Source organism: Dendropsophus ebraccatus, chromosome 3, assembly GCF_027789765.1.
Source record: "Dendropsophus ebraccatus isolate aDenEbr1 chromosome 3, aDenEbr1.pat, whole genome shotgun sequence".
Classification (NCBI taxonomy): domain Eukaryota; kingdom Metazoa; phylum Chordata; class Amphibia; order Anura; family Hylidae; genus Dendropsophus; species Dendropsophus ebraccatus.
In genome coordinates, this window is record NC_091456.1 from 130763505 (window position 1) to 130777657 (window position 14153).

At 42.0% G+C, this 14153-nt stretch overlaps 1 protein-coding gene across 5 annotated transcripts in view; it reads right to left on the reverse strand.

The window, feature by feature from the left end:
- The window catches only part of COMMD10 (COMM domain containing 10), a 269009-nt gene that overhangs the window by 229082 nt on the left and 25774 nt on the right, over positions 1 to 14153 (reverse strand). The gene's annotated exons all lie outside the window — the stretch shown is intronic.

Sequence of the window (14153 nt, forward strand, 5' to 3'; positions counted from 1 at the left end):
TAACAGCTATGTTTTCTTATCCGGTATAACCCCTTTAAGTGTCCTTGTACTGTACATTAATAGATTTCATTGCTCGTTTGCAGTGCCTTTTAATTGCATGAGCATCACATGGTACACACCAAAATCAATTATTATTTCATAGTCCAAAGTTCCTCTTTATACTCCAAGCAAGATGACCACCACCACACAGAGACCTTTCTGTTGCATGCACTATTGTTACTATAGCTAAAGCATAATGGCAAGCAATTACAAGAGCTAATGCATTCAGGTTTATATGCTGTATAACACTGCTCCGTGCTGCTAAATATGAGCACTAGTTTACTGTCCTAATATAGATTCCTACCAGCACCTTATCATCACTTAATCAGAACCAGACACAATTGTGTCTTACTTTCTATTTGTGGAAATACACGACTTAAAGATGCAGAGTAGGAGGTGAAATATAACAAGTGACAGGAGGATGCCACTGACTGACAAGTAGAAGGAAACAGCAATAGAACTCATTTCCATCAATTTATTTGCTTAGGAACAATGACTTCTGTTTCAATTTTAATTTAAAGGAGAAGTCCCCTGAAATTGAAAAAAGAGATGAATGCAGGGGGGTTGGGGAAATAATAAACCACCTGTCACCGTGCCTCTGTAGCACGGCTCCCAGGACCCACTGATGGCCACTAGATGTCATTTTTTTTTTAGCTGGAATGTCACAACCAGGCTGAGGCTCAGTGAGTGGGGTGTTGTCCCGCCCCATTTACTGATTGGCTGAGCAGGTAATCAATCACCTGGGTACGTGGCATTGCAGCTGAAAGAGTTGAAGGTGGCCAGTGGCTGTCACCAGGACACGGGAACGGTGCTATGGGGCACTATGTCGAGTAAGGATACTTATATTATTATTCTCCTGTACCCCCTGGCTATCTCTCTTTTTTTTTCAACTTCCCAGGACTTCTCCTCTAATTCCTACATTGTGCTTGTGACTGGAGTGGTGAGACGCTGGTAGTCACACTGACACGGAGAACAGTCAGAGGAAAATGACTTCCAGTGGTAGTCCCGCAGCCGCGGGCACGGGAAGAGGTAGGTTCTTACTTTTAATCAATTCCCCCCCCCCCCTGCAGGCTGACGGCTTTTAGAGATCGCCGGACTTCTCCTTTAAAGGCTATGGACAGCTCTATATTGAATGTTTTTATTACTGAGCTGCTTCCTGAAAGTAAAGGATGTAACTTTAGAAACAGTCTTTATTGGCTACAATTTAGTTTCTACAGTGTGTCTACCCTTGAGCATGAAAAGTTCTTTAGAACAATTTCTGTTTCTGACAGGCTTTCTGCTATGCAGGTTATATAAAGCAGCTTAGAGTGTGAAGGCATACCTGAAGGACAGGTCACGCAAGCTGTAGAGTCTGCAGTCTGCAAGGGAGACGCTACTTACTGGCATTCATCATACATAGCACCTCTGTAGCACATAGGCTCTTTACTAACCTACTGTATCTGTACAGGATCTACTGTACATCTTACCGAATGATGGTCTGACACACCGCCTACTGACACTGTATGGCTAGGTCATTTTACTTGCAGGGAAAAAATCATTTTACTCTCCTTTTCTTGAACAAAACAGGAATTTAAATTCTTGTCTGCCGTGTATCAGGCGCAGCAGCTGTCCAGTTCTTCCCACAAACGTATTTGTTTTTATAACAAACCTCATCATGTCCCATCATCTGTTGTCACCGCTAAGCCTATAATTATGATGAGGTCCTCACTATATTATGCAGGTAAGTCCGAAATAGCAGAACTTTAAATAATAGAAGCAAGACGTACGCTGTGAGTTTTATTATCCTCCTTCTGTAGCAGTCAGGCTTTATGCGGTGATTCATATATTTACAGTTTGCATGAATAAATCACAACAATATAAAACTCGACTTTTTATCACTCAGGCAATTCATCAGTTCATGCTCGGCTGCAACATCGAGAAGCTCATTAAAGGTCTGAGAAAGAGAACAAGTCCTGATGTATTACAGCAAGTTTGAAAGACACAATTTTATATTCCCTTCCACTGATTTAAACAGTGTGTGCAGGTCTTCACTGGCAGACTGATCTCCGAGACATGCTGCCAGGAGAGAAGCTCCCTGTGTGTCACTTCAAGCAGATGTACAGGTTTCCCCTAGGGTTTCAACTGAATTGCAATGTGGAATAGAGAACGGCCTTCTCATTTCAGGTTGGATTTAATGTCAAGATGTGAGTTGCAGTGTGCACTCATTCGTGCAGCAGGGCAGACAGAATAAGACTTGCACATACGTAAATCCGTATCCAGAATTAAATGGTCACTGTCCTGTCAACAAACATTGGATAAATCAATAGAGTGAATATAAGCAACTCTAATACAGTGGTACCTCGGTTCTCGAACGTAATTGGTTTCGGAAGGCAGCTTGAGAACCAAGCAGTTTGAGAACCGAGCAGTGTCTTCCCATAGGAAATAATGTAAATGTGATTAATTAGTTCCAGCAGCCACCAATAATTACCTACAATACTACAATATTTATTACACTGATAAGTGCTCAGTATAATCACTACAGTACAGAACAGCACTATACTGTACAGGACATTAAACATAAGAAATGTTCATCAGAACCAGCAATTATAGTACAGTAGTCACCAACTCCTCACCCATCCTTTACTGTATAGCACCCCCCCCCCCCCCCCCCCCCATCCAAGCACTGTATTGTATGGGAGATGGTGGTGCACTGCCTGTACTACTACTGCACTGTATATGCACTCCAGCAGTCTTATACAGCACTGTACTGTATGTGAAGCCTCACCACTGCTTAACTCGCCAGGTACAATCCACCATCCACGCTCGCAAAAACGTTCGAAAAACGTTCGAAAACCGAGCAAAGTTCGAATTCCAAACACTACTTCTGGGTAAATTTATGTTCGAATACCAAGCAGTTCGAATTCCAAAGCGTTCGAAAACAGAGCTATTACTGTATATCTTACTAGTGCTAGAATGTCTCTTTTTACACTAATGAGCCGCCACGTCTCCAACCCAAACTTCTAATGCTGTGTTTACACAAAACGATTATCGTGCGAATTTGCACAATAACGATTGAATTTGAACGATAATCGTATGTGTAAATGCAGCGAACGATCAAACGAAGAGCGAGAAATCATTCATTTTGATCTTTGAACATGTTCTTAAATCGTCGGTCGCAAAAAATTCGCAGATTGTTGCGTATAAACAGTCGTTCACCGATTTTACTTATGTGCGAGATAGGCTTAAGCCATCGCAAAATGATTTTTCCGTACGATATATCGTTCCGTCTAAATGCTAATCGTTATAAAGAAAACGTTTGGGCGAGTTATCGTTCCGTGTAAACGCAGCATAACCCTGATCATTCACTTTCAACTCACTGCTAAAATGGTTACTGAGAGAGGAGAATTATCAGATGACATAAGGTGCAGGTTATACTTGCTTGAAGAAGCCTACAAAGTAAAGAGAAGAGGAAGCAGCGTAGTGAAAGACAGATATAGGTTGAGATGCTGCAAGCTCTAGTGAGTGTTTTAATGTCTCCTCCCAGTGCTTGATTCACAGCTCACTACTGCTCCATAAGGTTTTCTATGCTGCTGCTTCTGAGGGTTTTGCTATAGAGATAAAGGAGATCAGGATTCCCTTTCCTAAATGTGTTCCTTGTACAAGAGACATAACAGAAGCTGGCCTCCAACTACTGAGAATTAAAGGGGTTATCCAGCGCTGCAAAAACATGGCCACTTTCTTCTAGAGACAGCCCCACTCTTGTCTCCAGCAGGGGCAGGTTTTTGCTGCTCAGGTCCATTGAAGTAAATGGAGCTTAATTGCAAACCGCACCTGAACTGGAGACAAAAGTCCTGTTGTCTCTGAAAGAAAGTGCCCATGTTTTTGTAGCACTGGATAACCCCTTTAAGGATGACACCTGCAGAAGGAGAAAAATCAGTAAACAATTAGAGATACAAGTGATTCTGCCTGTGCCAGAAGTGTCCTGCAGCCGCTGCAGAACACTTCCGGGACACAGGCAGCGTCTCTGTACCCCGCTGCCTGTGCCGGAGGATGACGGGAGACCCGAGTGTCGGGAGAGGAGCTGCTGGTGCTGGCGGACAGGTGAGTAGGACAGCGATCCCCTCCGCCCGCCCAGCCCGCCCCCTCCATCGCCGCTTAGCCGATCAGGAGCCCAGGAAAGTGCTGCTCATTGCACTTTCCCGGGCTTCTGATCGGCTCAGCTGAGCGGCGATAGAAGGGGCGGGCTGGGCGGGCGGAGAGGATCACTCAGGGCCGCTCACTATGCATATGCATAGTTAGCGGCAATACAGGGGGCGGGCGGGACGGCTTCCTTGCGGTGCTCAGCACTGCTTGGGAGCCGTCTTCGCTTTATAGGACGCACTTGGTTTTTCCTCCCACTTTGGGAGGAAAAAAAGTGCGTCTTATAAAGTGAAAAATACGGTACTTTAATCTGAACGAACATATTATTTGAAAATTTCTATTTTCCATTTTTTCTCCGGCCTAATTGTGAATACTTTCCACCAGCCCCTGTAGGGTTAAAATGCTCATTATACCCCTAGATTAATTCCTTAGGTTGTGTAGTTTCCAAAATGGGGTCATTTATGGGGGTTTCAAGTATACAAGCCTCCTAAACACACTTAAAAAAAAGAACTTAGTTTTGGAAATTCCATGAAAAATTGATAATTTGCTGATACATTTCTAAGCCCCGTAACACCCAAGAAAAGTAAAATGTTTACGAAATTATGCCAGAATAAAGAGGACATATTGGTAATGTGACCTAGTAACTAATTTATGTGATACGACTTTCTTTTTTTACAAGCAGAGAATTTCAAAGTTTGTAAAGTGCAAATTTTTCGAATTTTTCATGATATTTTTATGTTTTTCACAAAAAACACAAAAGATAGTGACCAAATTTTGCCACTAATATAAAGTACCACATGTTACAAAAAAAAAACAATCTCAGATTCGCTAGCATATGTTAAAGCATCACTGAGCTATAAGTGCATAAAGTGAGACAGGTCAGATTTTGAAAAATGAGCCTGGTCATTAAGGCTCAAATAGGCTTGGTCCCTAAGGGGTTAAACAAATGCGAGGCCCTCAGTATATTTATTCCGGACAAACTAAAAAAGTAATCTGAGAGAGAACTTCCCTCAGCTATCTAGGCACCCAAATAGCGATCTCCCCAGAGAACATAAAAAAAGAAAACTTAGACCCCATTATGAAAAAGATAAAAGAAGACCTGGCGAAATGGGAAAAGAGGGAGTTCTCTTGGCTAGGTAGAATCAACATCCTAAAGATGAATATCCTTCCAAAATTGTTATATTTGTTCCAAACTGTACCTGCAGTTCTTAAACACACATACCTAGCCAGGATGAACTCGATCTTGAGCAAATTCGTCTGGTCACATAAGACTCCGCATATAGCAACCAAGATCCTAACTAAACCAAAATCAGAGGGCGGTTTAGCCTTACCGAGTTGCAAAACTTACTACCAGGCAGCTATATTAAATAGATTCCTTGACTGCTTCAAACATAGAAAAAGAAAACTATGGGTAACTATGGAGGCAGCCATCACAAACTTTGACCCCACAGCAATTCTATGGACACCAAAAAACATACTGAAGGACATCAAATCTCTGCCCATCTCCCCTATTAGCGCTTCAATCACAGCCTTGGTCAATTCACCCAAACAGATGCCATCTAAACAATTCCATCCAGGCGGCCCCCTAATTCCACTGGGTGGAAACCTCAGATTCCTCTCAGCCCTGCACAAACGTTCCTTCCTTAGGCTGCATTCCCACGTTCCGTGATCCTGACGGATCACGGACGTGGAATGCATGTACCGGAGTCCCCCTGCGCCCGGACAGCATCTGTAATTAGATTCTGGGAGGGGAGACTGTATTCGTAAGCGCCGCACTGTAATGAATCAGCCGCGCGGTGCTGTTACTACAGCGCGGTGCTTATGAATACAGTCTCACCCGCTCCCAGCATCTAATTACAGATGCTGTCCGGGCGCGGGGGGACTACGGTAAATGCATTCCACGTCCGTGATCCGTCAGGATCACGGAACGTGGGAATGCAGCCTTAGGGTAATCACAGATGAAGGAATGACATTACACTCGCTACTGAACACTAGCGGAGTTAAACAGATAGATGATCTCCCATTTAACCCTTTAAGGACCGTGCTAACTTTCGTTTTTACACACAAACAGAGATATAGCAGATCTCCCCTAACTACAATCTGTATGTATTTCAATCCTAAGAAGGGGATATAGTGTTGCTGGTGACACTGGGTTCTAGTTACAAACGCCAAACCTATAGAAAGACAACTGAACCTCCATAACTAATTTGCCATACAAAAAATACTTTATTGCATAAAAGACATACATAGAAAATCATACAGTGGACTGCGACTGAAAAATACATTAAAACCAACAAAGAAAACATACACATGAGGGGTGCTACTGTCAGGCAATATGTGGAGGGAAGGTCAGGGGTACAATATAATTCATCGGTATATTACCGTAGATCAACCCTTAAAACAACTCCATCATAGAAAACATAATCATACACAATACATTATCTTACCCAAATGTGGGTGATGTGCCAGCCGGACAGTTGCCCCCACCCCAACGCACGTTTCGGTGAGCAACCTTTATCAAGGGGTACTGACTAGTTGGAAGGCCCTGATATAAATACCCATATGCCAAAATATGGCGGGTTGGACGCCATATTTTGGCATATGGGTATTTATATCAGGGCCTTCCAACTAGTCAGTACCCCTTGATAATTCACCGATGAATTATATTGTACCCCTGACCTTCCCTCCACATATTGCCTGACAGTAGCACCCCTCATGTGTATGTTTTCTTTGTTGGTTTTAATGTATTTTTCAGTCGCAGTCCACTGTATGATTTTCTATGTATGTCTTTTATGCAATAAAGTATTTTTTGTATGGCAAATTAGTTATGGAGGTTCAGTTGTCTTTCTATAGGTTTAACTTTCGTTTTTGCGTTTTCGTTTTTTCCTCCATGTGCTTAAAAGGCCATAGCACTTGCATTTTACACCTACAGACCCACATGAGCCCTTATTTTTGCGTCACTAATTGTACTTCGCAATGACAGGCTGAATTTTTCCATAAAATATGCTGCGAAACCAGAAAAAAAATTATATGTGCAGTGAAATAAAAAAAAAAACGCAATTATTTTTCTTTGGGGGGCTTCATTTTTACGCCGTGTGTCCTATGGAAAAACTTAGTTGTTATATATGTTCCTCAAGTCATTACGATTAAAACGTTATGTAACATGTATAACTTTTATTGTATCTGATGGCCTGTAAAAAATTCAAACCATTGTTAACAAATATACGTTCCTTAAAATCGCTCTATTCCCAGGCTTATAGCGCTTTTATCCTTTGGCCTATGGGGCTGTGTAAGGTGTCATTTTTTGCGCCATGATGTGTTCTTTCTATCGGTACCTTAATTGCGCATATGCGACTTTTTGATCGCTTTATATTACATTTTTTCTGGATTTGATGCAACCAAAAATGCGCAATTTTGCACTTTGGGATTTTTTTGTGCTTACACCATTTACCGTGCGAGATCAAGAATGTGATTAATTAATAGTTCGGGCGATTACGCACGTGGCAATAGCAAACATGTTTATTTATTTATTTTTATTTGTAAAATGGGAAAAGGGGGGTGATTCAGACTTTTATTAGTGGAGGGGATTTTTTATTAATAAAAACACTTTTTTTCACTTTCACTCACAGTAATATGAAGCCCCCTGGGGGACTTCTATATACACAGAACTGATCTCCCATTGAGATCAATCCTGTGTATATAATAGAGCAATGATCCATCAGATCGGTGCTCTATTATAATGGTCTGCTGCAGACCATCTGAATAGATTGCCGAGCCGGGATCAGCGTCATTCCGACGCTGAGCCCCGGCCGGCTCATTGGAAGGGATCTCCCCTCCGCGATCGCATCGTGGGGGGGAGATCCCCCACTGGACACCAGGGAGAGGGGCCACAGCTGCTATTCAAATGCAGCTGTCAGCTTTGACAGCGGCATTTGAATAGTTAATTAGCCGGCCGCGGCGATCGGCCGCGCCGGCTAATACACGCGGTCCCTGGCTGCACTTAGCAACCGGGGACTGCGCGCTGCAGAGAGGGCTTACGCCGGGAGCCCTCTTTGTTTACTCTTAACGGCCGCATGACAGGTATACCCGTCATGCGTCGTTAAGAGGTTAAGGAAAAGAGAGCCATTCTAGCAACAGCAACAACACCAGTATACACATCATAAATAAATAATTTTAATAGACAAAAGAATACCCTAAATTTAACCAGACAACTCCTACCGTTTGAGAAGCTGTGTGTCTCTAGCTCCTCACCATCGAAAGCGGTCTCCACAATTTCTAACTGGTTATTGACAAACGATGATGACACATATCCCGACTATATTAGTAGCTGGGAGAAAGAACTTAAGGTATCTGTTACCCCAGGGGAAGTCAATATGGCTTTTCATCTGACCCATAAAACTTCCAGTTCCTGTAACATCCAGGAAAGAAATTAAAAAATATTACCAAGGTGGTACTTAGTGCCCACTAAACTGGCAGCTATATACCCTAACCTTGACGACCTGTGTTGGAGATGTGGAGGAGACAGGGGTACTATGGTCCACATATGGTTGAGTTGCCCTTCTATTCAGAAATTTTGGTCCAAGATAGTAGAGGCAACCAATCAAATCTCAGATTTTTAGATTGACAACAAGCCCCAGCAAGTCCTATTATCTATGATACCTGGTCATACACATATTATTAAAACTTCTTTGGTAGGATTTCTTTTGGTTGCAGCTAGAGCAGTGGTGGACAGGAAATGGAGATCTTCCTCACCCCCTTCCATCCAAGACTGAGTTGAAGAAGTAGATCATCTTCATAGATTGGAGGAGTTAGTTTCAGAGGATTTTGACACTGGGAAAAAAATTCATAACTGCTGGCACACCTGGATCTCCTACAAAGAATCTAAATCATTTCACACCCTCATAGGATCCAGTCCCATGCCCCCACATAACACCTTCAACTCGTCACACTAAAGAGGTACATGATACATTTGTTACTCACCAAATAGGATCTGGATTACTCTCTGTCGCTTTATTTTCCCACTTGGTACCAAAGTCATTCAGATTTTGTCACTGGGCAATGTGTCTGTGATGTCAACGGCACCTCACCTAGCTAAGATTTTGCTACCATATATATGCTGTGTAAATAAGGTTCACAAGCCCACTTGAGGCATTTGTGTGATTTTAGGTAATCAACTTCTATAACAGCCGCACACTCACTACCTTTCCTTTTCCCTTCTCCCCTCTATCCCACGTTACCCTCCCCCTCTCCCTTGTGCTCCTCCCCCCCCCCATTTTTTTTTACTTTATTCCCTCCATTTCCTTCCTTACCCTTCCGCTCTCTCCTTTTTACCCTCATTTATTCTCATATTATTTTGTAGAAAACTATATTATGTTCTGGTTGTGTTTACTCAACAATGATGACTGTGAATATGTTCAGCAAAGCAATGTTCTGTATACCAATTGTCATTTTCGCACACACTGAACTGACTAGCTGATTTGCTCAGCATTTTGTTAAAATACTACTTCTTTTAATAAAACATAAATTAGTAAAGAATTATGGCTTTGAATGATGTCTTTAGCATTCTGCTGCTTTGGTTGTCAGGAGCAGCTTCAAAGAATTGTTTTGCTACTGTATTTAATAAATATGGTGCTCTTCATTTGTCTCTGGAGTTGTGATCCTACAGAACCCAATGCATTAATTTCTTTTTTTTACTCATCAGTGTAGTGCATAGGCCCAAAGCAGGATATTGTATGTCACGAAGACACCAACAGATGTGCATGGACCTTTTACTTTACCTCTTTATTCAAATTTTATAGAAGGGCATATTCCACATTACCATGGCAGAAACAAAGTTGTGGCATGCCTTATTTATGGAGGAATTATTGTATACCATATAGATTGCAGTGGTTTATCAATCGACACAAAAACAGCAACAACAAAAAATTTATATATAATAGTCAAATTAGGTTTTCTGCTAAATCATAGCAAAAATGCAATCTGACTGCAACTTGTGACACGCAGAAGATATGATGTGTAAACTTTTGTAACTGTTCCTTTTATCTGAATCTGGCTAGCAGACATCCATGCTGCCAAAGCAACCCCATTCAGGCGAATGGAACGGATTTTTAGTTTCTAAAAAATCTGCTGCAAGGCTACCAAGTGTGCATATCCCCTATGATTCAGAGGGTGCTAGCTCTGAACCGGTTGAGTCAATGCTTTTTGGTGTGTGACCAGTAATAAGCTGGCATCTATTACTTCTTGGCAGAATAGCTTGAATAGCTCATTGACTTTCTCTTGTATGCTTTTGATATATGAGACCATCATTTCTGTAATTGTTGAGAAAAATTTAATTGGTGATCTTGTACAGGCAATGGCAAACAGCTTGGAATAATGTCTAGTGCTATCACTTCAGTAAGTGATTGCAGGCGGCCCTGAAGTCATCGGAGATATGCTTCAGGTTTCTGCAATTATGTCTTCAACAAAGAATCACTTAATCATTGCTCATGACCTGTCTACAAAGCCTCCACTGTGGAACTGCTGGCCTTGGGAAGAGAATGGGGATGTTTAGCAGAACAGGTGCAGGTATCTGGTAAATATGTACAAGTCTTTATCTCTTCAGATGATACAATGAATAGACTGAATTACTCCCATTTGCTGCCTCTTCAGCAGAATCTAGAATTAACTCTCTCTGCATAAACCCGACGATCCTAATGCTCTACACATATGGAAGAACCATATGTACAGAGCCTGAATTGCAGTGCATAGAGGCTGTATTGTGCGTAGAATACAGCCATACAAGCTCGGCCAGGTGCCATATGTATGGAGCAAGGAGCTCTATTGTACAACCGCATGCCTCTGATCATGTACAGTGGTATACAAGTGTTTTTATTTTTGGTGGACAAATATGGAAGTTTCTTTGGCTATCATATCACAGTATTTTAATACTAGATGGGACGACACCGATGCCCTGCAGTTCTGTAATATGAATCTGCATGGTAATCCATGTACCATGATACAGACTCCTATTAGAGTCTAAAGTGTGGAAGAGGCCTTAAAGCGACTCTGTACCCACAATCTGGTGGTTTGTGGGTACAGAGTCGCTTTAAAGAGATAATCCAGCAAATGTATTTTTTTCCGTATAATGCTGCCCTGATGAACATAATACAGTGGTGCCTTGGATTACGAGCATAATTCGTTCTGGACCGTGCTTGTAATCCAAATTCACTCCTAAACCAAAGCAAAACTTCCCATAAGAAATCACTGAAATACAGACAATTGGTTTCACACCCCAAAATAATGATTTATTATTCTGAATAACATGTAAAACAAATGAAATAAAGATTTAGAAACAGCAGAATATGTCATATTATCAGTTACAGTACAGTATAGCCAGGGGCGGATTAACTTTACAATAGGCCCGGGGCTGTTCACCAAGCCTGGCCCCCCCCACTCCACTGTAACTATAGAAGCACTAGCCTGGCGTTCATAGTACAGGATAGATAATGTCATGATGTCCTGATTTGTGCAAAATTGCCATAAAAAAACTGTGATTTTTTTTGCAAATCATGGCAGAAGTGTAGCCAGGAGACAGTACACCATTGAAAGTACAAGTCTTTTTGGGTGGTCATGGGCCCCCCAGGAGCTCAGGGCCCCGGGCTGCCGCCCAAAACGCCCCTATTATAATCCACTACTGAGTATAGCAATCAGCATGTGGAGTATAATGTATAGCAGTGCTTCTCAAACTTTTTCTACTTGAGCCTCACCCAACAGACCAAGGCAATGCCTGGGCCCCACCAGACAGACCAAGAGGATGCTGGGGCCTTACCATCTGTAGTGAAAGTCCATTTAAAAGCTGAAAATAATGCTAGGACTACCTTTCACCCATCTCCCAAGCTCTATATACTAATAAAGCAAGTAGAAAATAAATTAAAAATGTTGCTAAAATGGAGATTTTGGAGGACTGTGCGGATCATAGTTACTTTTGTAAAAAATCTGGCTCCTCAGCTGGGCCTCAACAACAACTAAGGGGCGCATCACTGGTGAGGCCTGCCTCACAGTTTGAAAAGCACTGATATATAGTAACTGCATAAACCTGAAAAACAGCAGCAGTTTGTAGATACAGGATGGAGCTGCAGATCCCTATAATGGCAAGGATGGGAAACACAAGGGCGGACAGAGACTGCAGGGAGCATGAAGGAATAAGCAGGGCAGATCTAGGCACAGTATAGCAGCATTCTCTGTCCAGGGAGAGAGGGGTTACAGCTATGGAGACATTACCTCCACAGTCCTGTCCCCTGATGCAAGCCCCAGCCTGAAGTAGATCTGCTATGATTTGGAAGGTGTGGGAGACTTCCAGGGTCAGAGTACAGGGCTGTAGACCCCGCTATGCAAACCATGCCCCTCTTTCACTCCGCCTCCCACCCAATACAGGGAGCTCTTAAGCCAAAGCAATGCTCTTAAACCAAGTTACAATTTTGAAAAACTATGAGGTCTTAAACCAAAACGCTCTTAAACCAAGTTACTCTTAAACCAAGGTACCACTGTATACATGTTATGCTTACCTCTTCATGCTCCCCAGGTATCCTATTGTGGATACCATCGGTGATGATCTTGTCTTGAGAGTGACAGGCCACTCAGCCAATCACTGGCCGTGGCACTGTCCCATCTCAATCATTGACTGAGCAGGCTGTCACTTCAGAGACGAGTTTGTCTTGGAAGTGGCTGTGGCTGCAGTCAAGTTATTTTTGAGTGGCCAGGCCTTATTCACTGATTGACTGGCTGGCCTGTTTGCCTGTAGTAAACAAACATGGACTTCCTTTGCCTTACTTCTGTGGCCACAGAAGCATAGCACATACTCCTCTCCCCTCTGTCATAACACAGTGTATAATAAAGTGCACTGGATTAAGCATGATGACACTATGCTGAGATGATTATTTAAGCAGTACAGTAGTAGATGGCAAGCAGAGGGAGAAAGGGTTACTGATGCACTGGGTTTACAATGTGCTAAGTAAAAATAAAAAATAACAGTAGTGGGATGAGGCTAAGAAAAGGTTACACTCAGCATTGAGCTGCTGAGAAGCTAAAGAGAAAGAGGATTAAACTGCACCACTGTGGACATACAACAGTAGATAAACTGGTATTTGCACAAGGATCATAAAAAGATTCAGATACCTTATTTATTGAAATGTCTGTAACTTCTATGCTAAGGAGTCCAGTGGGCTGCTCCATGCATGAGCATGCAGAGATAGCTGTCATTCACTGACACCTCCCACCAGAGAGTCCAATCAATAAGTAACAAATTATACTTTTCATCCAGAAAATGATATATTATTCTTTTTAGCTTATCACGCTCTATAACTGACAGATCAGACTATATGTTCAAGATGACAGGTTCCCTTTAAAGGGTTGAATGTAACATCAATTTAATACAGATTCATAAATATTCATCTTAGCATAGCGCAATAACACATTTTTAACAAGAAAGACTTGCTGGCACACAAGTTTTATTATGCATTTCAGTTAATAGTCCCTAATACTGCTATTCCCTTTCAGGCAAAACATATTATGCTCTAATTCCCTTGACCCCTATGAGAAAATGTGCCCCATATAAAGCTCTATAAACATGGCAGAGACATTTTGTGACCAGCGAGGATTAGACTTTGTGCAACAATAACATCATTAACCTCAATGGCGTCCGACTTTGATGAATGAAGCCCTTCAGTTCCCTACACAAGCGAGGAGGTTAATTATGTTACTGCTTTGTGATCATTGTTTAGGGCAAAGGGAGGAAGGAGAATAACTATTTCTAGAAGAGGGCAGTACAATCTGCATGTGGGCCAAGAAGAATTAATAAAACGAAAGAACAAGGGTTAAAGTTAACCTACTGATGACATATTGTTCAAATCACGTTCTTATGCAATTGTATGCAATTTCTACGTCAACAACCTGAAATACTGTGTTTTCGCACTGTCCGCTAGGCTTGTGCAATGGGCTGACACTTTCTGCTAATATTC